The 26,200-nt window shown below is 47.3% G+C and overlaps 21 non-coding genes across 21 annotated transcripts; all 21 read left to right on the top strand.

Annotated features, from left to right (window-relative positions):
* The first annotated feature begins 234 nt into the window (after positions 1-234).
* Positions 235-307, top strand: Trnar-ucg (transfer RNA arginine (anticodon UCG)). Its single transcript has one exon. It is a non-coding gene; the product is annotated as a tRNA-Arg (tRNA).
* Positions 308-746: 439 nt separating this feature from the next.
* On the top strand, positions 747-819 carry Trnak-cuu (transfer RNA lysine (anticodon CUU)). The gene has a single exon. It is a non-coding gene; the product is annotated as a tRNA-Lys (tRNA).
* Positions 820-1,141: 322 nt separating this feature from the next.
* Positions 1,142-1,213, top strand: Trnat-agu (transfer RNA threonine (anticodon AGU)). Its single transcript has one exon. It is a non-coding gene; the product is annotated as a tRNA-Thr (tRNA).
* A 6,443-nt stretch (positions 1,214-7,656) lies between these two features.
* On the top strand, positions 7,657-7,729 carry Trnak-cuu (transfer RNA lysine (anticodon CUU)). The gene has a single exon. It is a non-coding gene; the product is annotated as a tRNA-Lys (tRNA).
* A 321-nt stretch (positions 7,730-8,050) lies between these two features.
* On the top strand, positions 8,051-8,122 carry Trnat-agu (transfer RNA threonine (anticodon AGU)). The gene has a single exon. It is a non-coding gene; the product is annotated as a tRNA-Thr (tRNA).
* Positions 8,123-14,641: 6,519 nt separating this feature from the next.
* Trnak-cuu (transfer RNA lysine (anticodon CUU)) lies at positions 14,642-14,714 on the top strand. Its single transcript has one exon. It is a non-coding gene; the product is annotated as a tRNA-Lys (tRNA).
* Positions 14,715-15,035: 321 nt separating this feature from the next.
* Trnat-agu (transfer RNA threonine (anticodon AGU)) lies at positions 15,036-15,107 on the top strand. Its single transcript has one exon. It is a non-coding gene; the product is annotated as a tRNA-Thr (tRNA).
* A 560-nt stretch (positions 15,108-15,667) lies between these two features.
* Positions 15,668-15,740, top strand: Trnar-ucg (transfer RNA arginine (anticodon UCG)). The gene has a single exon. It is a non-coding gene; the product is annotated as a tRNA-Arg (tRNA).
* Positions 15,741-16,179: 439 nt separating this feature from the next.
* On the top strand, positions 16,180-16,252 carry Trnak-cuu (transfer RNA lysine (anticodon CUU)). Its single transcript has one exon. It is a non-coding gene; the product is annotated as a tRNA-Lys (tRNA).
* A 321-nt stretch (positions 16,253-16,573) lies between these two features.
* Positions 16,574-16,645, top strand: Trnat-agu (transfer RNA threonine (anticodon AGU)). The gene has a single exon. It is a non-coding gene; the product is annotated as a tRNA-Thr (tRNA).
* A 545-nt stretch (positions 16,646-17,190) lies between these two features.
* Trnar-ucg (transfer RNA arginine (anticodon UCG)) lies at positions 17,191-17,263 on the top strand. Its single transcript has one exon. It is a non-coding gene; the product is annotated as a tRNA-Arg (tRNA).
* A 439-nt stretch (positions 17,264-17,702) lies between these two features.
* Positions 17,703-17,775, top strand: Trnak-cuu (transfer RNA lysine (anticodon CUU)). The gene has a single exon. It is a non-coding gene; the product is annotated as a tRNA-Lys (tRNA).
* A 321-nt stretch (positions 17,776-18,096) lies between these two features.
* Positions 18,097-18,168, top strand: Trnat-agu (transfer RNA threonine (anticodon AGU)). Its single transcript has one exon. It is a non-coding gene; the product is annotated as a tRNA-Thr (tRNA).
* A 539-nt stretch (positions 18,169-18,707) lies between these two features.
* Trnar-ucg (transfer RNA arginine (anticodon UCG)) lies at positions 18,708-18,780 on the top strand. The gene has a single exon. It is a non-coding gene; the product is annotated as a tRNA-Arg (tRNA).
* Positions 18,781-19,219: 439 nt separating this feature from the next.
* Positions 19,220-19,292, top strand: Trnak-cuu (transfer RNA lysine (anticodon CUU)). Its single transcript has one exon. It is a non-coding gene; the product is annotated as a tRNA-Lys (tRNA).
* A 321-nt stretch (positions 19,293-19,613) lies between these two features.
* Trnat-agu (transfer RNA threonine (anticodon AGU)) lies at positions 19,614-19,685 on the top strand. The gene has a single exon. It is a non-coding gene; the product is annotated as a tRNA-Thr (tRNA).
* Positions 19,686-20,230: 545 nt separating this feature from the next.
* Trnar-ucg (transfer RNA arginine (anticodon UCG)) lies at positions 20,231-20,303 on the top strand. The gene has a single exon. It is a non-coding gene; the product is annotated as a tRNA-Arg (tRNA).
* Positions 20,304-20,742: 439 nt separating this feature from the next.
* Positions 20,743-20,815, top strand: Trnak-cuu (transfer RNA lysine (anticodon CUU)). Its single transcript has one exon. It is a non-coding gene; the product is annotated as a tRNA-Lys (tRNA).
* Positions 20,816-21,136: 321 nt separating this feature from the next.
* On the top strand, positions 21,137-21,208 carry Trnat-agu (transfer RNA threonine (anticodon AGU)). The gene has a single exon. It is a non-coding gene; the product is annotated as a tRNA-Thr (tRNA).
* A 545-nt stretch (positions 21,209-21,753) lies between these two features.
* Trnar-ucg (transfer RNA arginine (anticodon UCG)) lies at positions 21,754-21,826 on the top strand. The gene has a single exon. It is a non-coding gene; the product is annotated as a tRNA-Arg (tRNA).
* Positions 21,827-22,265: 439 nt separating this feature from the next.
* Positions 22,266-22,338, top strand: Trnak-cuu (transfer RNA lysine (anticodon CUU)). Its single transcript has one exon. It is a non-coding gene; the product is annotated as a tRNA-Lys (tRNA).
* Positions 22,339-26,200: the final 3,862 nt, after the last annotated feature.

Below are 26,200 nucleotides of genomic sequence, written 5' to 3' on the forward strand. Positions count from 1 at the left end.
GAGGTACCTTCTGCAACCGACTGAGATGGCACTAAGCGATTGAAGCTGATTTGCACGCTCTTGTTTGATGAGCGTCATAAGGGCTTGAATGTAACTTGCGATGGGACACAGCAAGAAGTAGCGTCGCATTTTTAGTACTGAAATTGGAGAATTGCGTCAAAGATGGTAAATTCATTCCGGGAAGTGCACAAATGGCGATAATGAGGTGTGTTTGGGGAAGCGTATTGCGCCAGTGACCGTGTGGCCTAATGGATAAGGCGTCGGACTTCGGATCCGAAGATTGCAGGTTCGAATCCTGTCACGGTCGAGTTTTTCCAGTTCTGCAAAAGATGCATGCTGTTTTACTGTGCTGTTTGAGTACTACAAAACTAGTTGAAAGTTGCTGCTGTCCGCTTCCTGGCTGCAAACCGGCGTCTACCTGAAGCTCCAGCAAGACAAGGGTGATGTGTAGCGAAATTTTCGGCACAGAGCCGTTCAGGAGAGTTTTTGTTGGAACTACTGCGTCTGATTCAGGGCCCAAGAGCTACGCCACAGGCGTCTGCGCACAGTCGAGCATGTGTGTTGAATAATGGTGCTGATAGCCACGTATCATTTGAAGCAGATTTGATGCCTTTCGGAGACAATTTTTCATTGAATAGGATTGTAGCTCATTTGTGGCAGCAGGAAATAAGCTGTAGTCAAAAGGATCTTCCATAGATGGTCGCAGGTCCCATCAGTATTGTATGGCTCGTAAAGCATTGTGTGGAGCCCGGCTAGCTCAGTCGGTAGAGCATGAGACTCTTAATCTCAGCGTCGTGGGTTCGAGCCCCACGCTGGGCGGTGCAAAATTTTGTGTCTACGCGGATGCAACCTGCGCCCCTCTCGTGAGCCTTGCGTAATGAACGTAACGGGTTACGACGATGCCTAGCTTCGTATGAATATCAGAGGAATGGTATTTGAAGCTGAAAGTAACTCTGAAATGAAATAAATGTGTTGTTTTGGAATTTTAGGTGTACATCGATATCGTGTGAGATGTGTAGGAAAGCAGCAGCTGTGCTAACTAAATGCAAATAATGGTCGCTAATGCGGTGCGTTTCCAGCTGAAGATCTCCGATTCACTAGTCCATAAGAACAAAGTACCCCGAAAAGCGCGCTAGGAGGCGCCTCCTTAGCTCAGTGGCAGAGCGCTGGTCTAGTAAACCAGAGGTCGTGAGTTCGATCCTCACAGGAGGCAAATGAATTTTGTAAAAGCCCCTCCCACCGTGGCCCTTTCGAAAAAAGCGGTCAAGGATAAAACAAATTATAAATGGGTGCGGTATTTAAGAAATGCTCTCGCAAATGAATAGTGCGAATGGTGCTATTAAAGTAGGCAGCAGAAACTGCTGCTTTTGGGAGTCTCCGGAGAATGCCGACGTGAAATACTTAGTTCTTTTGATGTATTTTCTACCCCTGATAGAGACCCTCGCGGTTGTATCTCATAGGGTGAGGTACTTTCTGCAACCGACTGAGATGGCACTAAGCGATTGAAGCTGATTTGCACGCTCTTGTTTGATGAGCGTCATAAGGGCTTGAATGTAACTTGCGATGGGACACAGCAAGAAGTAGCGTCGCATTTTTAGTACTGAAATTGGAGAATTGCGTCAAAGATGGTAAATTCATTCCGGGAAGTGCACAAATGGCGATAATGAGGTGTGTTTGGGGAAGCGTATTGCGCCAGTGACCGTGTGGCCTAATGGACGGCAGTCAGCCGGCAGCCGCCGTAGCGGTCGGACGCAGGTTGTTTACGCTCTCGCCTGTGGCGGTCGCGTGCTGTTTGGTAAGTGTGCGCTTCGTTGCTTTGTTGTAGTGTGGAGTGATGAATTGCAAACGATTATAATGGATCAACTTATACGGAAAGACACATTGAAATTGAGTTTTGACCCGAACTATGCCCGACCGAAGTCCTTTGAAGTTGAGTTATTTATTAGAGACGTTATGAAAATCACTATTGATGATATGGTTGGCATTCACCTTTCTATCGTCAGCAGTACGGTCTACCTAAAATTGTTCAGACCCGAGAAATGCGAGCAGGTCATTCAGTCTTGTGGAGGAGTTTTAAAGTTCAATCATTCTGACGGCAATGTTGGTGAAGTCAGAGTTTCGCTTGCCGGTCTTGGTGTGAGAACTGTTCGAATCTTTGAATTGCCATTCGAAATATCCGCTGATCAAATTAATGCCAAATTGAGGGAATATGGAACGGTCATCAGCAATACGGCAGAAAAGTGGTCGAATTTGCACATTTTCCCCGTGTTAAACGGTGTCCGGCAGGTGAAGATTGATATGTTGAAGCACATTCCGTCCTACATCACTGTGTGTGGCTACAGAGCCATAGTGATTTATGATGGGCAGCCGAGAACCTGTGCGGGATGCGGTTCCACCGAACATATCCGTGCTCAATGTGTCCAACGGCGCGTGGCGCAAATACCGGCCGGTGAGCGTGAGCAACGGGGCCCGACGTCTACGTTGCCTATAACATACGTCGCCGCCGCCCGGGCTAACGTTACCTCGGAACCTAGTTTCGATGTTTCGCTAGAGAGTTTGCGCGAAGTGCAGGAAGGCGTCACGCCGATGGATACGAACGACGTACCAACTGTTCCTTCTTCACACCCCTCGAAGGGGGACAATACTCCCTCGGAGCAGGGGCACCGACCGGACACCGAAAGTATTCATGCGGGCGTCTCGGTTCGAGAAGAAAAGTCCGACGTAGACCGGGTGGAGTCGAACGAGCTGGCTGGCCACCAGCCCCCGCGGTCTCCCAAATCACAGAAGAAACGCCGGCTAGCACATCAAGGGGCAGAAGCAAAGGCGCCAATATTGCGTGAAAAAGCGAACCACGTACGACAGAAAATGACTGAAGTGACTGAACCACCGTCGTCGGCAACCAGCAAAACGACAAAAAAATCCCGGACGGACGAATCGGACACTGATCACGGACGCTTACCCTCAGGAGACCCTGCGATAACAGATACAATGGATCAGAACCCTGTGCCTGATGTATCCAAGCTATCTGCTTGCGGTAAGCAAGCGGACAAGTTCGAGTGTGATTGGTCGGATGACGTGGAAGAGGGCGGTCGGGAAGAAGATTTCGTACAGGATCGTCGACGTATAGATAGTCCGTTATCAGAAGCTCCAGCTGATGTGTCCAACCAGCAGCAAACGGCTACCGCCGGCGTCGGCGCCGTGGCTGATGACGTAGACTTCTTTTAGATGATGTTAGCCATTAACATCCATAGTTGGCTTATTGTCACCTAGATCTCTGTTCTCATGCCGTCCTTGCAAGCTTACCGAATTGCGACATTGAACATCAATAAGATCAGTAGCCCACTAAACTTAAAAAATCTTCAAGATTTTCTCTATGCCGCTGATATTGATCTCATCATGCTGCAGGAAGTGACAAATATTAACCTTGACCGTATCACAGGCTACAATGCCGTCGTTAATCCTGGACGTGGCACTGATACAGGGACCGCGATCATGGCTAAGGAAGGGATAGTGATGTCACATATCGAGCGCCTGGCGTCTGGCAGAGGTATAGCGACTACTATCAATACTACTAGATTTATCAATCTCTACGCCCCTTCCGGCTCTGGGAGACGACGACAGAGAGCAGAGTTTTTTAAAGATGACATTGTGCCACTTTTTACACCACCTTCAGAACAACTTATATTCGCTGGTGACTTTAACTGTGTCCTCAGTCCCAAAGACCAGACGCCGAACTTCAATTCGTCCGCCGAGCTTCGCACTCTCATTGAAGAGTTGAATTTAATAGACACGTGGGAGCTTCGACACGGTGACAGGCCAGGATTCACATTCGTTACTGGCCACTCAGCTAGCCGCATCGATAGAATTTACGCATTATCAAGTATGAGGGAACATGTTTTGCAGGCAGAGCTATGGCCGACTGTCTTTACAGATCATGTGGCATATATATGTACCGTCAATTTAGCCAAACAAGGGACGTACAGGGCAAGGGGACCCTGGAAACTAAATGTAGCGCGGTTACCAGAACCCGGGTGTCACACAGTCTTCCGCAATACGTGGGCAGAATGCGAACGAAAGTTTCCCGCGTACGATTCTGCCATTACGTGGTGGGTCCAATGTGCGAAACCCGCCTTCACAAAAGCGATGAAGAGTTATTCCCGAGATCGATGTGCCTGGCAGAAGCAAACCCTGGAATTTTACTTTCAGTGTTTAAGAGATTTATATCGAGAAGATGCAACAGTAATAGCAAATCGTATGCATATTAAAAGAATACAGGCTACGATTCTAACCCTCAAACGGAAGCAATTGGAAGGCTGTAAAGTCAGGACACGTCTGCAAAACGCTGTACAGGACGAAACGACATCAATGTATCATGTTATTCGCGAACAGAAAAGGGGGCGCAGAAAGATATTGACAGAACTGCACACTGCAGATGGTCGACTCTTAAACCAACAGCGCGACATACGAGACGAGATTTATAAACATTTCACAGCACAGTTAACGGAACACCCAGTGGATATGGCGGCGCAGCAAGCCCTTCTGACACGCCGTTTTGCGACATTGAGCACGGCAGAAGCAGACGGCCTCGCTGCAGTCATCACTGAAGATGAAGTAGAGGACGCCATTCGAGGGAGCCCACAGAATAAATCGCCTGGCCCCGACGGATTACCGGCTGAGTTTTATCGAACCTTTCGTCACCATTTAGTTCCAAAGTTGACCTTGGTCTGTAATGATATCTTCAATGCTGGAAGTGATGTCCTAAGGGACTTCTGTGAGGGCATAGTGGTTTTGGTACCCAAAACCCCAGCGGGAAAGACAGTCGACAATCTCCGACCGCTTACATTACTTAATACCGATTATAAGATATTCGCGCGGGTCATGATGCAGCGATTCCGTACGGTACTTAGTACTGTCACGGGGGCCTACCAGACGAGCGTTGGGAACACTAGAAACATACAGCAGACGTTAACTGCATATCGAGATATCATAGCTACAGCCGCCGCTTGCGAAATGCGATGCGCTCTAGTCTCGTTAGATTTTGAGAAAGCATTCGATAAAATCAGTCACTCATACCTTCTGTGCGTGATGGAAGCAATGAATTTTCCACGGAAAGTTGTTGACACTGTTACACTGCTGCTGCGAAACGGTACGTCCAAGATCTGTCTCAACGGTCAACTCAGTAAACCTATTAACATCACTCGGTCGGTGCGACAAGGTTGCCCGATGTCAATGGCTTTGTTTGCAGTTGCTCTTGAACCCTTACTGTTCTCCCTGGCGCAAGACCTTCCGGGAATACGCATACATGGCCAGAAGATCGTATGCCAGGCATTTGCGGATGACGTCAGTTTCGTGGTGACGAAAGATGAAGATTTGGAACGCGCGTTTCAGCTGATATCCACTTATGCAGCCGCATCAGGGGCGAAAGTCAACTGTCAAAAGTCTGGCATTATGGAACTTGGTAGGGAACTCGAACTTGGCAATAGCCAATCACTAAAAAGAATGACAACATTTAAATGTCTCGGCATTGAATACGCGCGCACCATCCGCTGCACGTCTGCTCTTAATTATCGAAAATTATTGGCACAAATTCGGGCCGGCATACGGCAACATCATTTGCGCAATCTCAACGCCATACAAAGAGTGCTTTTAGTCAATACATACATTGTTTCTAAAGTGAATTATGTCGCGCAAATCCTGCCACTACCAAAGGTCATAGCACAACGAATGCTCGCAGCGCTCGGACACTTTGTCACTAGGGGACACATTTTCAAAGTCCCATTTGCAACCTTGACGCTCCCCTTGGGAAAGGGCGGCCTAAATCTGACTGATGTTTACCACAAAGCGAAAGCATTATATATCAGAAACATGTATAAACAATGGCAACGTTCACCAAATTCCTTAACGGCCCACCTTCTCAATGAAATTGCACCTGCCAGCATGATGCCTCCGGTAAACGTAAGTCACATCCCGACTGCATTTTGCCACTTTAGTACTTTTTTCCTCGAATACAGCTATATTCAAAGCAACATACCTGCGAATGATCTTTACAGGGTCAAAGCACTTTACAGCTGCCTGACGGACAGTAAGCCGCGCAACAGAATAGAAGTGAAGTATAGAGACTGCAACTGGGCTAAGATCTGGGAAAACATTCATGACGCACACTTACCATCGCAGGTGCGGTCTACATGGTACATGGCGGTCAATAGGATCATACCGACAAATTCAAAACTACACATGATCCACTTGGCAGACACTCCGAACTGCGTTCACTGTACTCTACTAGATACCATCGAACATCGCTTTCTATGCGACAATGTGAAAGACATCTGGCTTCTCTTTGCACGGAAGCTCTCAAGTATGCTGCGTACTGCACCTAGGATGATTACTCCAGCTGGACTCCTCACTCCCGATGCCGTTCCCTACCCCCCGGCAAAACGACGAGCAGTCAATTGGCTTCAAGGTCAGACGGTGTATTATATATTATCGGTGCCAGAAAAAAATAAAGAAGACTATTGGCTTTACCTAATAACTCAACACCAGCAACTTCAACGAATAGACAAATATAGAGAAAAGTATGCTTTCTTTCTCCTCCGAACGTTGACGTAGAGAGATATTCCTCCAGGGCGCCGTCGCAGTCCGAAAATTCTGATGGATGGCCCCTTCCCGAATATGATAGTCGCAATTAGGATTCGGATTGCGGCGATCGAACGGCCACGAACATGCAACGGACCACCCCGACAGTGGTGACGCTTTGGGGGATGATGCCTCTTCTGTCGAGAGCAATGCGAGACTGTTCTACAAGATCACCGTTGAAAATTGTAGATCTACTATCCAAATTATAAATTATTCTTTTCTTGTTTATTTAATTAGTAAGATTCGTTTATTGAAAAGAAGATGTGTTTACGTTATGTTTGACCTTCTCCTGTCAGAGGAAGAGTTGTTCCTTCTTGCTGTGGAAGACTCCAGCATCACAAGTTTATTTTCACACATTCAGTCTCCCTCGGAAGGTGATGAGTTTTCTAACATTCCTGCAGAAGATTTCATTTGCTTTATTTTCCACATCACATATAGTGGCTTAACCAAATCACCACACGGATACTGAAGAAAAAAAAAAAAAAAGTGGCGCAATTGGTAAAAAAAAATAAAAAAAAAAAAAAAATGGATAAGGCGTCGGACTTCGGATCCGAAGATTGCAGGTTCGAATCCTGTCACGGTCGAGTTTTTCCAGTTCTGCAAAAGATGCATGCTGTTTTACTGTGCTGTTTGAGTACTACAAAACTAGTTGAAAGTTGCTGCTGTCCGCTTCCTGGCTGCAAACCGGCGTCTACCTGAAGCTCCAGCAAGACAAGGGTGATGTGTAGCGAAATTTTCGGCACAGAGCCGTTCAGGAGAGTTTTTGTTGGAACTACTGCGTCTGATTCAGGGCCCAAGAGCTACGCCACAGGCGTCTGCGCACAGTCGAGCATGTGTGTTGAATAATGGTGCTGATAGCCACGTATCATTTGAAGCAGATTTGATGCCTTTCGGAGACAATTTTTCATTGAATAGGATTGTAGCTCATTTGTGGCAGCAGGAAATAAGCTGTAGTCAAAAGGATCTTCCATAGATGGTCGCAGGTCCCATCAGTATTGTATGGCTCGTAAAGCATTGTGTGGAGCCCGGCTAGCTAAGTCGGTAGAGCATGAGACTCTTAATCTCAGGGTCGTGGGTTCGAGCCCCACGCTGGGCGGTGCAAAATTTTGTGTCTACGCGGATGCAACCTGCGCCCCTCTCGTGAGCCTTGCGTAATGAACGTAACGGGTTACGACGATGCCTAGCTTCGTATGAATATCAGAGGAATGGTATTTGAAGCTGAAAGTAACTCTGAAATGAAATAAATGTGTTGTTTTGGAATTTTAGGTGTACATCGATATCGTGTGAGATGTGTAGGAAAGCAGCAGCTGTGCTAACTAAATGCAAATAATGGTCGCTAATGCGGTGCGTTTCCAGCTGAAGATCTCCGATTCACTAGTCCATAAGAACAAAGTACCCGAAAAGCGCGCTAGGAGGCGCCTCATTAGCTCAGTGGCAGAGCGCTGGTCTAGTAAACCAGAGGTCGTGAGTTCGATCCTCACAGGAGGCAAATGAATTTTGTAAAAGCCCCTCCCACCGTGGCCCTTTCGAAAAAAGCGGTCAAGGATAAAACAAATTATAAATGGGTGCGGTATTTAAGAAATGCTCTCGCAAATGAATAGTGCGAATGGTGCTATTAAAGTAGGCACCAGAAACTGCTGCTTTTGGGAGTCTCCGGAGAATGCCGACGTGAAATACTTGGTTCTTGTGATGTATTTTCTACCCCTGATAGAGACCCTCGCGGTTGTCGTCGTCGTCGTCGGCGGCGGCGGCGGCGCCGCCGCCGCCGCTTTGGTAATAGCGGCAACTCGCCATTGTATCTCATAGGGTGAGGTACCTTCTGCAACCGACTGAGATGGCACTAAGCGATTGAAGCTGATTTGCACGCTCTTGTTTGATGAGCGTCATAAGGGCTTGAATGTAACTTGCGATAGGACACAGCAAGAAGTAGCGTCGCATTTTTAGTACTGAAATTGGAGAATTGCGTCAAAGATGGTAAATTCATTCCGGGAAGTGCACAAATGGCGATAATGAGGTGTGTTTGGGGAAGCGTATTGCGCCAGTGACCGTGTGGCCTAATGGACGGCAGTCAGCCGGCAGCCGCCGTAGCGGTCGGACGCAGGTTGTTTACGCTCTCGCCTGTGGCGGTCGCGTGCTGTTTGGTAAGTGTGCGCTTCGTTGCTTTGTTGTAGTGTGGAGTGATGAATTGCAAACGATTATAATGGATCAACTTATACGGAAAGACACATTGAAATTGAGTTTTGACCCGAACTATGCCCGACCGAAGTCCTTTGAAGTTGAGTTATTTATTAGAGACGTTATGAAAATCACTATTGATGATATGGTTGGCATTCACCTTTCTATCGTCAGCAGTACGGTCTACCTAAAATTGTTCAGACCCGAGAAATGCGAGCAGGTCATTCAGTCTTGTGGAGGAGTTTTAAAGTTCAATCATTCTGACGGCAATGTTGGTGAAGTCAGAGTTTCGCTTGCCGGTCTTGGTGTGAGAACTGTTCGAATCTTTGAATTGCCATTCGAAATATCCGCTGATCAAATTAATGCCAAATTGAGGGAATATGGAACGGTCATCAGCAATACGGCAGAAAAGTGGTCGAATTTGCACATTTTCCCCGTGTTAAACGGTGTCCGGCAGGTGAAGATTGATATGTTGAAGCACATTCCGTCCTACATCACTGTGTGTGGCTACAGAGCCATAGTGATTTATGATGGGCAGCCGAGAACCTGTGCGGGATGCGGTTCCACCGAACATATCCGTGCTCAATGTGTCCAACGGCGCGTGGCGCAAATACCGGCCGGTGAGCGTGAGCAACGGGGCCCGACGTCTACGTTGCCTATAACATACGTCGCCGCCGCCCGGGCTAACGTTACCTCGGAACCTAGTTTCGATGTTTCGCTAGAGAGTTTGCGCGAAGTGCAGGAAGGCGTCACGCCGATGGATACGAACGACGTACCAACTGTTCCTTCTTCACACCCCTCGAAGGGGGACAATACTCCCTCGGAGCAGGGGCACCGACCGGACACCGAAAGTATTCATGCGGGCGTCTCGGTTCGAGAAGAAAAGTCCGACGTAGACCGGGTGGAGTCGAACGAGCTGGCTGGCCACCAGCCCCCGCGGTCTCCCAAATCACAGAAGAAACGCCGGCTAGCACATCAAGGGGCAGAAGCAAAGGCGCCAATATTGCGTGAAAAAGCGAACCACGTACGACAGAAAATGACTGAAGTGACTGAACCACCGTCGTCGGCAACCAGCAAAACGACAAAAAAATCCCGGACGGACGAATCGGACACTGATCACGGACGCTTACCCTCAGGAGACCCTGCGATAACAGATACAATGGATCAGAACCCTGTGCCTGATGTATCCAAGCTATCTGCTTGCGGTAAGCAAGCGGACAAGTTCGAGTGTGATTGGTCGGATGACGTGGAAGAGGGCGGTCGGGAAGAAGATTTCGTACAGGATCGTCGACGTATAGATAGTCCGTTATCAGAAGCTCCAGCTGATGTGTCCAACCAGCAGCAAACGGCTACCGCCGGCGTCGGCGCCGTGGCTGATGACGTAGACTTCTTTTAGATGATGTTAGCCATTAACATCCATAGTTGGCTTATTGTCACCTAGATCTCTGTTCTCATGCCGTCCTTGCAAGCTTACCGAATTGCGACATTGAACATCAATAAGATCAGTAGCCCACTAAACTTAAAAAATCTTCAAGATTTTCTCTATGCCGCTGATATTGATCTCATCATGCTGCAGGAAGTGACAAATATTAACCTTGACCGTATCACAGGCTACAATGCCGTCGTTAATCCTGGACGTGGCACTGATACAGGGACCGCGATCATGGCTAAGGAAGGGATAGTGATGTCACATATCGAGCGCCTGGCGTCTGGCAGAGGTATAGCGACTACTATCAATACTACTAGATTTATCAATCTCTACGCCCCTTCCGGCTCTGGGAGACGACGACAGAGAGCAGAGTTTTTTAAAGATGACATTGTGCCACTTTTTACACCACCTTCAGAACAACTTATATTCGCTGGTGACTTTAACTGTGTCCTCAGTCCCAAAGACCAGACGCCGAACTTCAATTCGTCCGCCGAGCTTCGCACTCTCATTGAAGAGTTGAATTTAATAGACACGTGGGAGCTTCGACACGGTGACAGGCCAGGATTCACATTCGTTACTGGCCACTCAGCTAGCCGCATCGATAGAATTTACGCATTATCAAGTATGAGGGAACATGTTTTGCAGGCAGAGCTATGGCCGACTGTCTTTACAGATCATGTGGCATATATATGTACCGTCAATTTAGCCAAACAAGGGACGTACAGGGCAAGGGGACCCTGGAAACTAAATGTAGCGCGGTTACCAGAACCCGGGTGTCACACAGTCTTCCGCAATACGTGGGCAGAATGCGAACGAAAGTTTCCCGCGTACGATTCTGCCATTACGTGGTGGGTCCAATGTGCGAAACCCGCCTTCACAAAAGCGATGAAGAGTTATTCCCGAGATCGATGTGCCTGGCAGAAGCAAACCCTGGAATTTTACTTTCAGTGTTTAAGAGATTTATATCGAGAAGATGCAACAGTAATAGCAAATCGTATGCGTATTAAAAGAATACAGGCTACGATTCTAACCCTCAAACGGAAGCAATTGGAAGGCTGTAAAGTCAGGACACGTCTGCAAAACGCTGTACAGGACGAAACGACATCAATGTATCATGTTATTCGCGAACAGAAAAGGGGGCGCAGAAAGATATTGACAGAACTGCACACTGCAGATGGTCGACTCTTAAACCAACAGCGCGACATACGAGACGAGATTTATAAACATTTCACAGCACAGTTAACGGAACACCCAGTGGATATGGCGGCGCAGCAAGCCCTTCTGACACGCCGTTTTGCGACATTGAGCACGGCAGAAGCAGACGGCCTCGCTGCAGTCATCACTGAAGATGAAGTAGAGGACGCCATTCGAGGGAGCCCACAGAATAAATCGCCTGGCCCCGACGGATTACCGGCTGAGTTTTATCGAACCTTTCGTCACCATTTAGTTCCAAAGTTGACCTTGGTCTGTAATGATATCTTCAATGCTGGAAGTGATGTCCTAAGGGACTTCTGTGAGGGCATAGTGGTTTTGGTACCCAAAACCCCAGCGGGAAAGACAGTCGACAATCTCCGACCGCTTACATTACTTAATACCGATTATAAGATATTCGCGCGGGTCATGATGCAGCGATTCCGTACGGTACTTAGTACTGTCACGGGGGCCTACCAGACGAGCGTTGGGAACACTAGAAACATACAGCAGACGTTAACTGCATATCGAGATATCATAGCTACAGCCGCCGCTTGCGAAATGCGATGCGCTCTAGTCTCGTTAGATTTTGAGAAAGCATTCGATAAAATCAGTCACTCATACCTTCTGTGCGTGATGGAAGCAATGAATTTTCCACGGAAAGTTGTTGACACTGTTACACTGCTGCTGCGAAACGGTACGTCCAAGATCTGTCTCAACGGTCAACTCAGTAAACCTATTAACATCACTCGGTCGGTGCGACAAGGTTGCCCGATGTCAATGGCTTTGTTTGCAGTTGCTCTTGAACCCTTACTGTTCTCCCTGGCGCAAGACCTTCCGGGAATACGCATACATGGCCAGAAGATCGTATGCCAGGCATTTGCGGATGACGTCAGTTTCGTGGTGACGAAAGATGAAGATTTGGAACGCGCGTTTCAGCTGATATCCACTTATGCAGCCGCATCAGGGGCGAAAGTCAACTGTCAAAAGTCTGGCATTATGGAACTTGGTAGGGAACTCGAACTTGGCAATAGCCAATCACTAAAAAGAATGACAACATTTAAATGTCTCGGCATTGAATACGCGCGCACCATCCGCTGCACGTCTGCTCTTAATTATCGAAAATTATTGGCACAAATTCGGGCCGGCATACGGCAACATCATTTGCGCAATCTCAACGCCATACAAAGAGTGCTTTTAGTCAATACATACATTGTTTCTAAAGTGAATTATGTCGCGCAAATCCTGCCACTACCAAAGGTCATAGCACAACGAATGCTCGCAGCGCTCGGACACTTTGTCACTAGGGGACACATTTTCAAAGTCCCATTTGCAACCTTGACGCTCCCCTTGGGAAAGGGCGGCCTAAATCTGACTGATGTTTACCACAAAGCGAAAGCATTATATATCAGAAACATGTATAAACAATGGCAACGTTCACCAAATTCCTTAACGGCCCACCTTCTCAATGAAATTGCACCTGCCAGCATGATGCCTCCGGTAAACGTAAGTCACATCCCGACTGCATTTTGCCACTTTAGTACTTTTTTCCTCGAATACAGCTATATTCAAAGCAACATACCTGCGAATGATCTTTACAGGGTCAAAGCACTTTACAGCTGCCTGACGGACAGTAAGCCGCGCAACAGAATAGAAGTGAAGTATAGAGACTGCAACTGGGCTAAGATCTGGGAAAACATTCATGACGCACACTTACCATCGCAGGTGCGGTCTACATGGTACATGGCGGTCAATAGGATCATACCGACAAATTCAAAACTACACATGATCCACTTGGCAGACACTCCGAACTGCGTTCACTGTACTCTACTAGATACCATCGAACATCGCTTTCTATGCGACAATGTGAAAGACATCTGGCTTCTCTTTGCACGGAAGCTCTCAAGTATGCTGCGTACTGCACCTAGGATGATTACTCCAGCTGGACTCCTCACTCCCGATGCCGTTCCCTACCCCCCGGCAAAACGACGAGCAGTCAATTGGCTTCAAGGTCAGACGGTGTATTATATATTATCGGTGCCAGAAAAAAATAAAGAAGACTATTGGCTTTACCTAATAACTCAACACCAGCAACTTCAACGAATAGACAAATATAGAGAAAAGTATGCTTTCTTTCTCCTCCGAACGTTGACGTAGAGAGATATTCCTCCAGGGCGCCGTCGCAGTCCGAAAATTCTGATGGATGGCCCCTTCCCGAATATGATAGTCGCAATTAGGATTCGGATTGCGGCGATCGAACGGCCACGAACATGCAACGGACCACCCCGACAGTGGTGACGCTTTGGGGGATGATGCCTCTTCTGTCGAGAGCAATGCGAGACTGTTCTACAAGATCACCGTTGAAAATTGTAGATCTACTATCCAAATTATAAATTATTCTTTTCTTGTTTATTTAATTAGTAAGATTCGTTTATTGAAAAGAAGATGTGTTTACGTTATGTTTGACCTTCTCCTGTCAGAGGAAGAGTTGTTCCTTCTTGCTGTGGAAGACTCCAGCATCACAAGTTTATTTTCACACATTCAGTCTCCCTCGGAAGGTGATGAGTTTTCTAACATTCCTGCAGAAGATTTCATTTGCTTTATTTTCCACATCACATATAGTGGCTTAACCAAATCACCACACGGATACTGAAGAAAAAAAAAAAAAAAAGTGGCGCAATTGGTAAAAAAAAATAAAAAAAAAATAAAAAAAAAATGGATAAGGCGTCGGACTTCGGATCCGAAGATTGCAGGTTCGAATCCTGTCACGGTCGAGTTTTTCCAGTTCTGCAAAAGATGCATGCTGTTTTACTGTGCTGTTTGAGTACTACAAAACTAGTTGAAAGTTGCTGCTGTCCGCTTCCTGGCTGCAAACCGGCGTCTACCTGAAGCTCCAGCAAGACAAGGGTGATGTGTAGCGAAATTTTCGGCACAGAGCCGTTCAGGAGAGTTTTTGTTGGAACTACTGCGTCTGATTCAGGGCCCAAGAGCTACGCCACAGGCGTCTGCGCACAGTCGAGCATGTGTGTTGAATAATGGTGCTGATAGCCACGTATCATTTGAAGCAGATTTGATGCCTTTCGGAGACAATTTTTCATTGAATAGGATTGTAGCTCATTTGTGGCAGCAGGAAATAAGCTGTAGTCAAAAGGATCTTCCATAGATGGTCGCAGGTCCCATCAGTATTGTATGGCTCGTAAAGCATTGTGTGGAGCCCGGCTAGCTAAGTCGGTAGAGCATGAGACTCTTAATCTCAGGGTCGTGGGTTCGAGCCCCACGCTGGGCGGTGCAAAATTTTGTGTCTACGCGGATGCAACCTGCGCCCCTCTCGTGAGCCTTGCGTAATGAACGTAACGGGTTACGACGATGCCTAGCTTCGTATGAATATCAGAGGAATGGTATTTGAAGCTGAAAGTAACTCTGAAATGAAATAAATGTGTTGTTTTGGAATTTTAGGTGTACATCGATATCGTGTGAGATGTGTAGGAAAGCAGCAGCTGTGCTAACTAAATGCAAATAATGGTCGCTAATGCGGTGCGTTTCCAGCTGAAGATCTCCGATTCACTAGTCCATAAGAACAAAGTACCCGAAAAGCGCGCTAGGAGGCGCCTCATTAGCTCAGTGGCAGAGCGCTGGTCTAGTAAACCAGAGGTCGTGAGTTCGATCCTCACAGGAGGCAAATGAATTTTGTAAAAGCCCCTCCCACCGTGGCCCTTTCGAAAAAAGCGGTCAAGGATAAAACAAATTATAAATGGGTGCGGTATTTAAGAAATGCTCTCGCAAATGAATAGTGCGAATGGTGCTATTAAAGTAGGCACCAGAAACTGCTGCTTTTGGGAGTCTCCGGACAATGCCGACGTGAAATACTTGGTTCTTGTGATGTATTTTCTACCCCTGATAGAGACCCTCGCGGTTGTCGTCGTCGTCGTCGTCGTCGTCGTCGTCGTCGTCGGCGCCGCCGCCGCTTTGGTAATAGCGGCAACTCGCCATTGTATCTCATAGGGTGAGGTACCTTCTGCAACCGACTGAGATGGCACTAAGCGATTGAAGCTGATTTGCACGCTCTTGTTTGATGAGCGTCATAAGGGCTTGAATGTAACTTGCGATGGGACACAGCAAGAAGTAGCGTCGCATTTTTAGTACTGAAATTGGAGAATTGCGTCAAAGATGGTAAATTCATTCCGGGAAGTGCACAAATGGCGATAATGAGGTGTGTTTGGGGAAGCGTATTGCGCCAGTGACCGTGTGGCCTAATGGATAAGGCGTCGGACTTCGGATCCGAAGATTGCAGGTTCGAATCCTGTCACGGTCGAGTTTTTCCAGTTCTGCAAAAGATGCATGCTGTTTTACTGTGCTGTTTGAGTACTACAAAACTAGTTGAAAGTTGCTGCTGTCCGCTTCCTGGCTGCAAACCGGCGTCTACCTGAAGCTCCAGCAAGACAAGGGTGATGTGTAGCGAAATTTTCGGCACAGAGCCGTTCAGGAGAGTTTTTGTTGGAACTACTGCGTCTGATTCAGGGCCCAAGAGCTACGCCACAGGCGTCTGCGCACAGTCGAGCATGTGTGTTGAATAATGGTGCTGATAGCCACGTATCATTTGAAGCAGATTTGATGCCTTTCGGAGACAATTTTTCATTGAATAGGATTGTAGCTCATTTGTGGCAGCAGGAAATAAGCTGTAGTCAAAAGGATCTTCCATAGATGGTCGCAGGTCCCATCAGTATTGTATGGCTCGTAAAGCATTGTGTGGAGCCCGGCTAGCTCAGTCGGTAGAGCATGAGACTCTTAATCTCAGGGTCGTGGGTTCGAGCCCCACGCTGGGCGGCTCAAAATTTTGTGTCTACGCGGATGCAACCTGCGCCCCTCTCGTGAGCCTTGCGTAATGAACGTAACGGGTTACGACGATGCCTAGCTTCGTATGAATATCAGAGGAATGGTATTTGAAGCTGAAAGTAACTCTGAAATGAAATAAATGTGTTGTTTTGGAATTTTAGGTGTACATCGATATCGTGTGAGATGTGTAGGAAAGCAGCAGCTGTGCTAACTAAATGCAAATAATGGTCGCTAATGCGGTGCGTTTCCAGCTGAAGATCTCCGTTTCACTAGTCCATAAGAACAAAGTACCCGAAAAGCGCGGTAGGAGGCGCCTCCTTAGCTCAGTGGCAGAGCGCTGGTCTAGTAAATCAGAGGTCTTGAGTTCAATCCTCACAGGAGGCAAATGAATTTTGTAAAAGCCCCTCCCACCGTGGCCCTTTCGAAAAAAGCGGTCAAGGATAAAACAAATTATAAATGGGTGCGGTATTTAAGAAATGCTCTCGCAAATGAATAGTGCGAATGGTGCTATTAAAGTAGGCACCAGAAACTGCTGCTTTTGGGAGTCTCCGGAGAATGCCGACGTGAAATACTTGGTTCTTGTGATGTATTTTCTACCCCTGATAGAGATCCTCACGGTTGTCGTCGTCGTCGTCGTCGTCGGCGCCGCCGCCGCTTTGGTAATAGCGGCAACTCGCCATTGTATCTCATAGGGTGAGGTACCTTCTGCAACCGACTGAGATGGCACTAAGCGATTGAAGCTGATTTGCACGCTCTTGTTTGATGAGCGTCATAAGGGCTTGAATGTAACTTGCGATGGGACACAGCAAGAAGTAGCGTCGCATTTTTAGTACTGAAATTGGAGAATTGCGTCAAAGATGGTAAATTCATTCCGGGAAGTGCACAAATGGCGATAATGAGGTGTGTTTGGGGAAGCGTATTGCGCCAGTGACCGTGTGGCCTAATGGATAAGGCGTCGGACTTCGGATCCGAAGATTGCAGGTTCGAATCCTGTCACGGTCGAGTTTTTCCAGTTCTGCAAAAGATGCATGCTGTTTTACTGTGCTGTTTGAGTACTACAAAACTAGTTGAAAGTTGCTGCTGTCCGCTTCCTGGCTGCAAACCGGCGTCTACCTGAAGCTCAAGCAAGACAAGGGTGATGTGTAGCGAAATTTTCGGCACAGAGCCGTTCAGGAGAGTTTTTGTTGGAACTACTGCGTCTGATTCAGGGCCCAAGAGCTACGCCACAGGCGTCTGCGCACAGTCGAGCATGTGTGTTGAATAATGGTGCTGATAGCCACGTATCATTTGAAGCAGATTTGATGCCTTTCGGAGACAATTTTTCATTGAATAGGATTGTAGCTCATTTGTGGCAGCAGGAAATAAGCTGTAGTCAAAAGGATCTTCCATAGATGGTCGCAGGTCCCATCAGTATTGTATGGCTCGTAAAGCATTGTGTGGAGCCCGGCTAGCTCAGTCGGTAGAGCATGAGACTCTTAATCTCAGGGTCGTGGGTTCGAGCCCCACGCTGGGCGGTGCAAAATTTTGTGTCTACGCGGATGCAACCTGCGCCCCTCTCGTGAGCCTTGCGTAATGAACGTAACGGGTTACGACGATGCCTAGCTTCGTATGAATATCAGAGGAATGGTATTTGAAGCTGAAAGTAACTCTGAAATGAAATAAATGTGTTGTTTTGGAATTTTAGGTGTACATCGATATCGTGTGAGATGTGTAGGAAAGCAGCAGCTGTGCTAACTAAATGCAAATAATGGTCGCTAATGCGGTGCGTTTCCAGCTGAAGATCTCCGATTCACTAGTCCATAAGAACAAAGTACACGAAAAGCGCGCTAGGAGGCGCCTCCTTAGCTCAGTGGCAGAGCGCTGGTCTAGTAAACCAGAGGTCTTGAGTTCGATCCTCACAGGAGGCAAATGAATTTTGTAAAAGCCCCTCCCACCGTGGCCCTTTCGAAAAAAGCGGTCAAGGATAAAACAAATTATAAATGGGTGCGGTATTTAAGAAATGCTCTCGCAAATGAATAGTGCGAATGGTGCTATTAAAGTAGGCACCAGAAACTGCTGCTTTTGGGAGTCTCCGGAGAATGCCGACGTGAAATACTTGGTTCTTGTGATGTATTTTCTACCCCTGATAGAGATCCTCACGGTTGTCGTCGTCGTCGTCGGCGCCGCCGCCGCTTTGGTAATAGCGGCAACTCGCCATTGTATCTCATAGGGTGAGGTACCTTCTGCAACCGACTGAGATGGCACTAAGCGATTGAAGCTGATTTGCACGCTCTTGTTTGATGAGCGTCATAAGGGCTTGAATGTAACTTGCGATGGGACACAGCAAGAAGTAGCGTCGCATTTTTAGTACTGAAATTGGAGAATTGCGTCAAAGATGGTAAATTCATTCCGGGAAGTGCACAAATGGCGATAATGAGGTGTGTTTGGGGAAGCGTATTGCGCCAGTGACCGTGTGGCCTAATGGATAAGGCGTCGGACTTCGGATCCGAAGATTGCAGGTTCGAATCCTGTCACGGTCGAGTTTTCCCAGTTCTGCAAAAGATGCATGCTGTTTTACTGTGCTGTTTGAGTACTACAAAACTAGTTGAAAGTTGCTGCTGTCCGCTTCCTGGCTGCAAACCGGCGTCTACCTGAAGCTCCAGCAAGACAAGGGTGATGTGTAGCGAAATTTTCGGCACAGAGCCGTTCAGGAGAGTTTTTGTTGGAACTACTGCGTCTGATTCAGGGCCCAAGAGCTACGCCACAGGCGTCTGCGCACAGTCGAGCATGTGTGTTGAATAATGGTGCTGATAGCCACGTATCATTTGAAGCAGATTTGATGCCTTTCGGAGACAATTTTTCATTGAATAGGATTGTAGCTCATTTGTGGCAGCAGGAAATAAGCTGTAGTCAAAAGGATCTTCCATAGATGGTCGCAGGTCCCATCAGTATTGTATGGCTCGTAAAGCATTGTGTGGAGCCCGGCTAGCTCAGTCGGTAGAGCATGAGACTCTTAATCTCAGGGTCGTGGGTTCGAGCCCCACGCTGGGCGGCTCAAAATTTTGTGTCTACGCGGATGCAACCTGCGCCCCTCTCGTGAGCCTTGCGTAATGAACGTAACGGGTTACGACGATGCCTAGCTTCGTATGAATATCAGAGGAATGGTATTTGAAGCTGAAAGTAACTCTGAAATGAAATAAATGTGTTGTTTTGGAATTTTAGGTGTACATCGATATCGTGTGAGATGTGTAGGAAAGCAGCAGCTGTGCTAACTAAATGCAAATAATGGTCGCTAATGCGGTGCGTTTCCAGCTGAAGATCTCCGTTTCACTAGTCCATAAGAACAAAGTACCCGAAAAGCGCGGTAGGAGGCGCCTCCTTAGCTCAGTGGCAGAGCGCTGGTCTAGTAAATCAGAGGTCTTGAGTTCAATCCTCACAGGAGGCAAATGAATTTTGTAAAAGCCCCTCCCACCGTGGCCCTTTCGAAAAAAGCGGTCAAGGATAAAACAAATTATAAATGGGTGCGGTATTTAAGAAATGCTCTCGCAAATGAATAGTGCGAATGGTGCTATTAAAGTAGGCACCAGAAACTGCTGCTTTTGGGAGTCTCCGGAGAATGCCGACGTGAAATACTTGGTTCTTGTGATGTATTTTCTACCCCTGATAGAGATCCTCACGGTTGTCGTCGTCGTCGTCGTCGTCGGCGCCGCCGCCGCTTTGGTAATAGCGGCAACTCGCCATTGTATCTCATAGGGTGAGGTACCTTCTGCAACCGACTGAGATGGCACTAAGCGATTGAAGCTGATTTGCACGCTCTTGTTTGATGAGCGTCATAAGGGCTTGAATGTAACTTGCGATGGGACACAGCAAGAAGTAGCGTCGCATTTTTAGTACTGAAATTGGAGAATTGCGTCAAAGATGGTAAATTCATTCCGGGAAGTGCACAAATGGCGATAATGAGGTGTGTTTGGGGAAGCGTATTGCGCCAGTGACCGTGTGGCCTAATGGATAAGGCGTCGGACTTCGGATCCGAAGATTGCAGGTTCGAATCCTGTCACGGTCGAGTTTTTCCAGTTCTGCAAAAGATGCATGCTGTTTTACTGTGCTGTTTGAGTACTACAAAACTAGTTGAAAGTTGCTGCTGTCCGCTTCCTGGCTGCAAACCGGCGTCTACCTGAAGCTCAAGCAAGACAAGGGTGATGTGTAGCGAAATTTTCGGCACAGAGCCGTTCAGGAGAGTTTTTGTTGGAACTACTGCGTCTGATTCAGGGCCCAAGAGCTACGCCACAGGCGTCTGCGCACAGTCGAGCATGTGTGTTGAATAATGGTGCTGATAGCCACGTATCATTTGAAGCAGATTTGATGCCTTTCGGAGACAATTTTTCATTGAATAGGATTGTAGCTCATTTGTGGCAGCAGGAAATAAGCTGTAGTCAAAAGGATCTTCCATAGATGGTCGCAGGTCCCATCAGTATTGTATGGCTCGTAAAGCATTGTGTGGAGCCCGGCTAGCTCAGTCGGTAGAGCATGAGACTCTTAATCTCAGGGTCGTGGGTTCGAGCCCCACGCTGGGCGGTGCAAAATTTTGTGTCTACGCGGATGCAACCTGCGCCCCTCTCGTGAGCCTTGCGTAATGAACGTAACGGGTTACGACGATGCCTAGCTTCGTATGAATATCAGAGGAATGGTATTTGAAGCTGAAAGTAACTCTGAAATGAAATAAATGTGTTGTTTTGGAATTTTAGGTGTACATCGATATCGTGTGAGATGTGTAGGAAAGCAGCAGCTGTGCTAACTAAATGCAAATAATGGTCGCTAATGCGGTGCGTTTCCAGCTGAAGATCTCCGATTCACTAGTCCATAAGAACAAAGTACACGAAAAGCGCGCTAGGAGGCGCCTCCTTAGCTCAGTGGCAGAGCGCTGGTCTAGTAAACCAGAGGTCTTGAGTTCGATCCTCACAGGAGGCAAATGAATTTTGTAAAAGCCCCTCCCACCGTGGCCCTTTCGAAAAAAGCGGTCAAGGATAAAACAAATTATAAATGGGTGCGGTATTTAAGAAATGCTCTCGCAAATGAATAGTGCGAATGGTGCTATTAAAGTAGGCACCAGAAACTGCTGCTTTTGGGAGTCTCCGGAGAATGCCGACGTGAAATACTTGGTTCTTGTGATGTATTTTCTACCCCTGATAGAGATCCTCACGGTTGTCGTCGTCGTCGTCGTCGTCGGCGCCGCCGCCGCTTTGGTAATAGCGGCAACTCGCCATTGTATCTCATAGGGTGAGGTACCTTCTGCAACCGACTGAGATGGCACTAAGCGATTGAAGCTGATTTGCACGCTCTTGTTTGCTGAGCGTCATAAGGGCTTGAATGTAACTTGCGATGGGACACAGCAAGAAGTAGCGTCGCATTTTTAGTACTGAAATTGGAGAATTGCGTCAAAGATGGTAAATTCATTCCGGGAAGTGCACAAATGGCGATAATGAGGTGTGTTTGGGGAAGCGTATTGCGCCAGTGACCGTGTGGCCTAATGGATAAGGCGTCGGACTTCGGATCCGAAGATTGCAGGTTCGAATCCTGTCACGGTCGAGTTTTTCCAGTTCTGCAAAAGATGCATGCTGTTTTACTGTGCTGTTTGAGTACTACAAAACTAGTTGAAAGTTGCTGCTGTCCGCTTCCTGGCTGCAAACCGGCGTCTACCTGAAGCTCAAGCAAGACAAGGGTGATGTGTAGCGAAATTTTCGGCACAGAGCCGTTCAGGAGAGTTTTTGTTGGAACTACTGCGTCTGATTCAGGGCCCAAGAGCTACGCCACAGGCGTCTGCGCACAGTCGAGCATGTGTGTTGAATAATGGTGCTGATAGCCACGTATCATTTGAAGCAGATTTGATGCCTTTCGGAGACAATTTTTCATTGAATAGGATTGTAGCTCATTTGTGGCAGCAGGAAATAAGCTGTAGTCAAAAGGATCTTCCATAGATGGTCGCAGGTCCCATCAGTATTGTATGGCTCGTAAAGCATTGTGTGGAGCCCGGCTAGCTCAGTCGGTAGAGCATGAGACTCTTAATCTCAGGGTCGTGGGTTCGAGCCCCACGCTGGGCGGCTCAAAATTTTGTGTCTACGCGGATGCAACCTGCGCCCCTCTCGTGAGCCTTGCGTAATGAACGTAACGGGTTACGACGATGCCTAGCTTCGTATGAATATCAGAGGAATGGTATTTGAAGCTGAAAGTAACTCTGAAATGAAATAAATGTGTTGTTTTGGAATTTTAGGTGTACATCGATATCGTGTGAGATGTGTAGGAAAGCAGCAGCTGTGCTAACTAAATGCAAATAATGGTCGCTAATGCGGTGCGTTTCCAGCTGAAGATCTCCGATTCACTAGTCCATAAGAACAAAGTACCCGAAAAGCGCGCTAGGAGGCGCCTCCTTAGCTCAGTGGCACTTTCACTGGTCGGAAGACGCTATTGCCACAGGCAGTCGTGGCCGAGTGGTATCAGTCGCGCTTGAGACACGGAGCTATTCGGACGTGCTGAGAGCGCTGTTAACCGGTGTGTTTACGAGTTGTGATATTTGTGTTTTTTCTACTTTCTGTTGGACGTGCAGTGATTGTTTTTCCGTTAATTGTGGTGAAGTTTCTAACCTTTTTCGCTGTTATTATTTAGCGGCCTCGACCGCTTGTAAATTTCTGCTATGGCCAGGTTATTTCCCAGGAAAAGTACCCTCCGTTTCGAATTTGAAAAGTCAACCCGTCACGTACAACCGACGTCACTGGAAATTCATGATTGGATAGTGGACGTTATTGGTATCAATTCTGATCAGGTGCACACTGCGTATTACGACATGGAGCAGTATTGTTTTTTTGTCAAATTACTGAACCCTGTGTTGCTGGATAAGGTACTCATGAAGCATGGCGGGCGAGTTGAGTTCCGACATCGGGATAACTCTGTAAGTACCGTTACCGTTACTAATGCCGACGTAGAATATAAAAATGTACGTATTTTTAATCTGCCCCCAGAAGTTGAAAATTGTTATTTGAAAGATGTGTTAAGCAAGTATGGGGATGTCAAACAGATTCGAAATGAACGCTGGTCTAGCCAGCATCGCCTGCAGTGTTTCAGTGGTGTTCGGTCAGTAGATATGCATGTGAAGGTCAATATTCCTTCCCATATTATGGTTTGCGACTACAGGGTTCAAGTTACGTACTCTGGTCAAACTTTGACGTGTCACATCTGCAATGAGAGTGGCCACATGCGTCAAGATTGTCCCAAACGAGTTTTCGTCTTAAAAAGTTCCTTACAGCAACGGAAACGGTTAACGCTCGCGGAGATTATTACCGATAATCAAGCGGCAGAAAGTGCTACAGCCGGTGGTGCATCTGCGTTGCATGAACCGGAAGTCGTGCGCATTGAGGAATTTCCAACCCTGCCTTGGAAAAGTGCGGACGAACCGACACTTGCGACCGGAGACACTGCTACCAACAAACGGCGTAGGACTTGTGACGGTAGTAGTTCTGAGGACGAAACCCACAGTACACCAGAATCAAAGAGACAAGACTCGCAGGAACGTAGATCTGATACTAAGTTCGTAAAAGGTCCCGTTCTCGTAGACGATTTTTCCTCTGGCATGTCACATAGTGACAATTCAGCTGCTGTCGCGGCGTCGCAGGGGACGGATGGTCGGCCCTCCGACCAACCACAGCACCAGGTTCCGGTAGACCGATCGAATTGTGAACAGCAGGTCGCTGCAGGGGTTCACCACGGCGTAGACAGTTGTGATAGTACACAGACCACACCTCTAGATGAGGATGCCGGACGGCCAACGGCGGCGGCTCGCGACACGGAAACACAACAGGAATGTTGTCATAACACGGAACGCGAACATAAACAGCAGTCGGTGTCGGAAAATGTCAACAAACCACTTCATGTGGAGTTTGATGACAAACGTGTTGATAGCGAAAGTACTTCCGCAGCTGGTTTGCCGCCGGAGGACACGCCGCGAGTGATTCCGGCCGTAGTGTCGGGCCCGTCGTCGGCCGTTGACGTTCCCCATGACCCGCCCACGCCGCCGTCTGCCGAGATGGCTCATAGTGGGCGCCGCAGGAACAGAATCCAACCAAATGTGAACGTTGTCCGAAAGAAAACTAAGAATAAAGATGCCGGGGGCAAACACAACGAGCATGACTTGGCTTTACAACCGGATACGCAAATGGAATGGCATGACGATCCGACCTTTGGCGATGATTAATTTATCCCCCTTCCTGCATAGGTCTCAGTATGTCACAGGCTTATAAAATAACAACGTTAAATATTAACAAGATCCGATCTGACGTCAAGGTACGTGCTCTACAACAATATCTTTACGAGTCGGATACAGACGTCGCCCTTTTACAAGAGGTGGCCTTGCAGCACATAAACCTTACCGGTTTTGTTGCAATAATGAATTCTTCCCCGGAAACGAACGTGGGGACTGCCGTCTTAATTAGGGAAGGTATTCCAGTTGCCCACATTGAAAGATTAGAATCCGGTCGAGGACTGAGTGTCAATATTTTTGGCGTTACTGTTATTAATTTGTACGCGCCTTCCGGGAGTACTCGTAGAGCTGACAGAGCACGCTTTTATAAGGAAGATATCATTTATTTACTGCGGAACAATCCTACGCAGCTGATCATTGGAGGTGATTTTAATTGTGTATTGTCCAGAAAAGATCAGACACCAAATTTTAATTATTCACCTGATTTAAACCGTCTTGTTTATGATCTTAAACTCAAAGATACCTGGGAAGCTCGGTACCCAACTTTAGTGAGGTACACACACATCGTTGGCAATTCCTGTAGCAGGATCGACAGGATTTATGTGTCTGATAATTTAGCAACTCACTTATTAAATGTAGAAACTATTCCTACCAGCTTCTCAGACCACAGTGGCGTGGTTGCGTGTATCAACTTACAACAACAACCCACGCGCTGGTTTAAAAATCAGTGGCATCTTAATCTTTCATTATTAACCGACTCAGATCTGGAGGAGGCCGTCAGGCGTGCTTGGGACCAGTGCCTCCGCACTATTCATGCCTTCCCTAGCATTATAGCATGGTGGACCTATAAAGCGAAGCCCAAACTGCGCAGGGTTCTTATGTCCTTTGGTATTGAACGGGCTACTGGAATTCGCAGGACAATGGAATTTTATTACTCCGTCTTAAGAGATTTGTATGACAGAGCGGATGCCACGGCTACTAGAATAGGGGAAATTCAGAGAATCAAAGCTAAATTACTCAGTCTGAAACGGGAGCAGTTAGAAGGACTAAAGGTTCGATCCAAAGTTAAATCAGTACGCGCAGACGAAACGGTGGCCTTGTATCACCTCGTCAAGCACGCGAAGAATAGAAGGAGGGCTTTCATTGATGAACTTAAACTCGAAGATGGCACGACGGTCACAAATCAACGCGATATCGTCAGAGAACTTTACAGCTACTTTGTCAGGACTTATACTTCAAACGCTCCCCATGCAGACAGCGCTTCTCAACTCCTTGAAGTTCTTTCTTCGAGGATAACTGCAGACGAAAGTGACAGTCTTTCTTCCGGTTTCAGTCACGAAGACGTTTTCGACATCATCTGCAGTTCCCCTACTAACAAGTCCCCTGGGCCTGACGGCCTTCCCATTGAATTTTATAAAAAGTTCTGGCACATACTAGGAGAGAAGATCACAGACATGGTGAACGAGGTCTTGCAGGGGCAGTCTGTTCCAGGAGAGTTTAAGGAATGTAAAATTGTTCTCCTCCCTAAGACCAGAGGTGGAAAATCTGTAACAAATCTTCGGCCGATATCACTACTGAATTCCGATTACAAGATTGTAGCTCGTGCAGTTAAGATGAGGTTTCTGCCGCTCACTTCCAACCTACTTTGCAAACAGCAGACATGTGCTTTTCGGCGGACTATACTGCAAACGGTCGCCTTTTATAGGGATATT

The sequence above is a fragment of the Schistocerca nitens genome, chromosome 8 (genome assembly GCF_023898315.1).
Source record: "Schistocerca nitens isolate TAMUIC-IGC-003100 chromosome 8, iqSchNite1.1, whole genome shotgun sequence".
Taxonomy (NCBI): Eukaryota; Metazoa; Arthropoda; class Insecta; order Orthoptera; family Acrididae; genus Schistocerca; species Schistocerca nitens.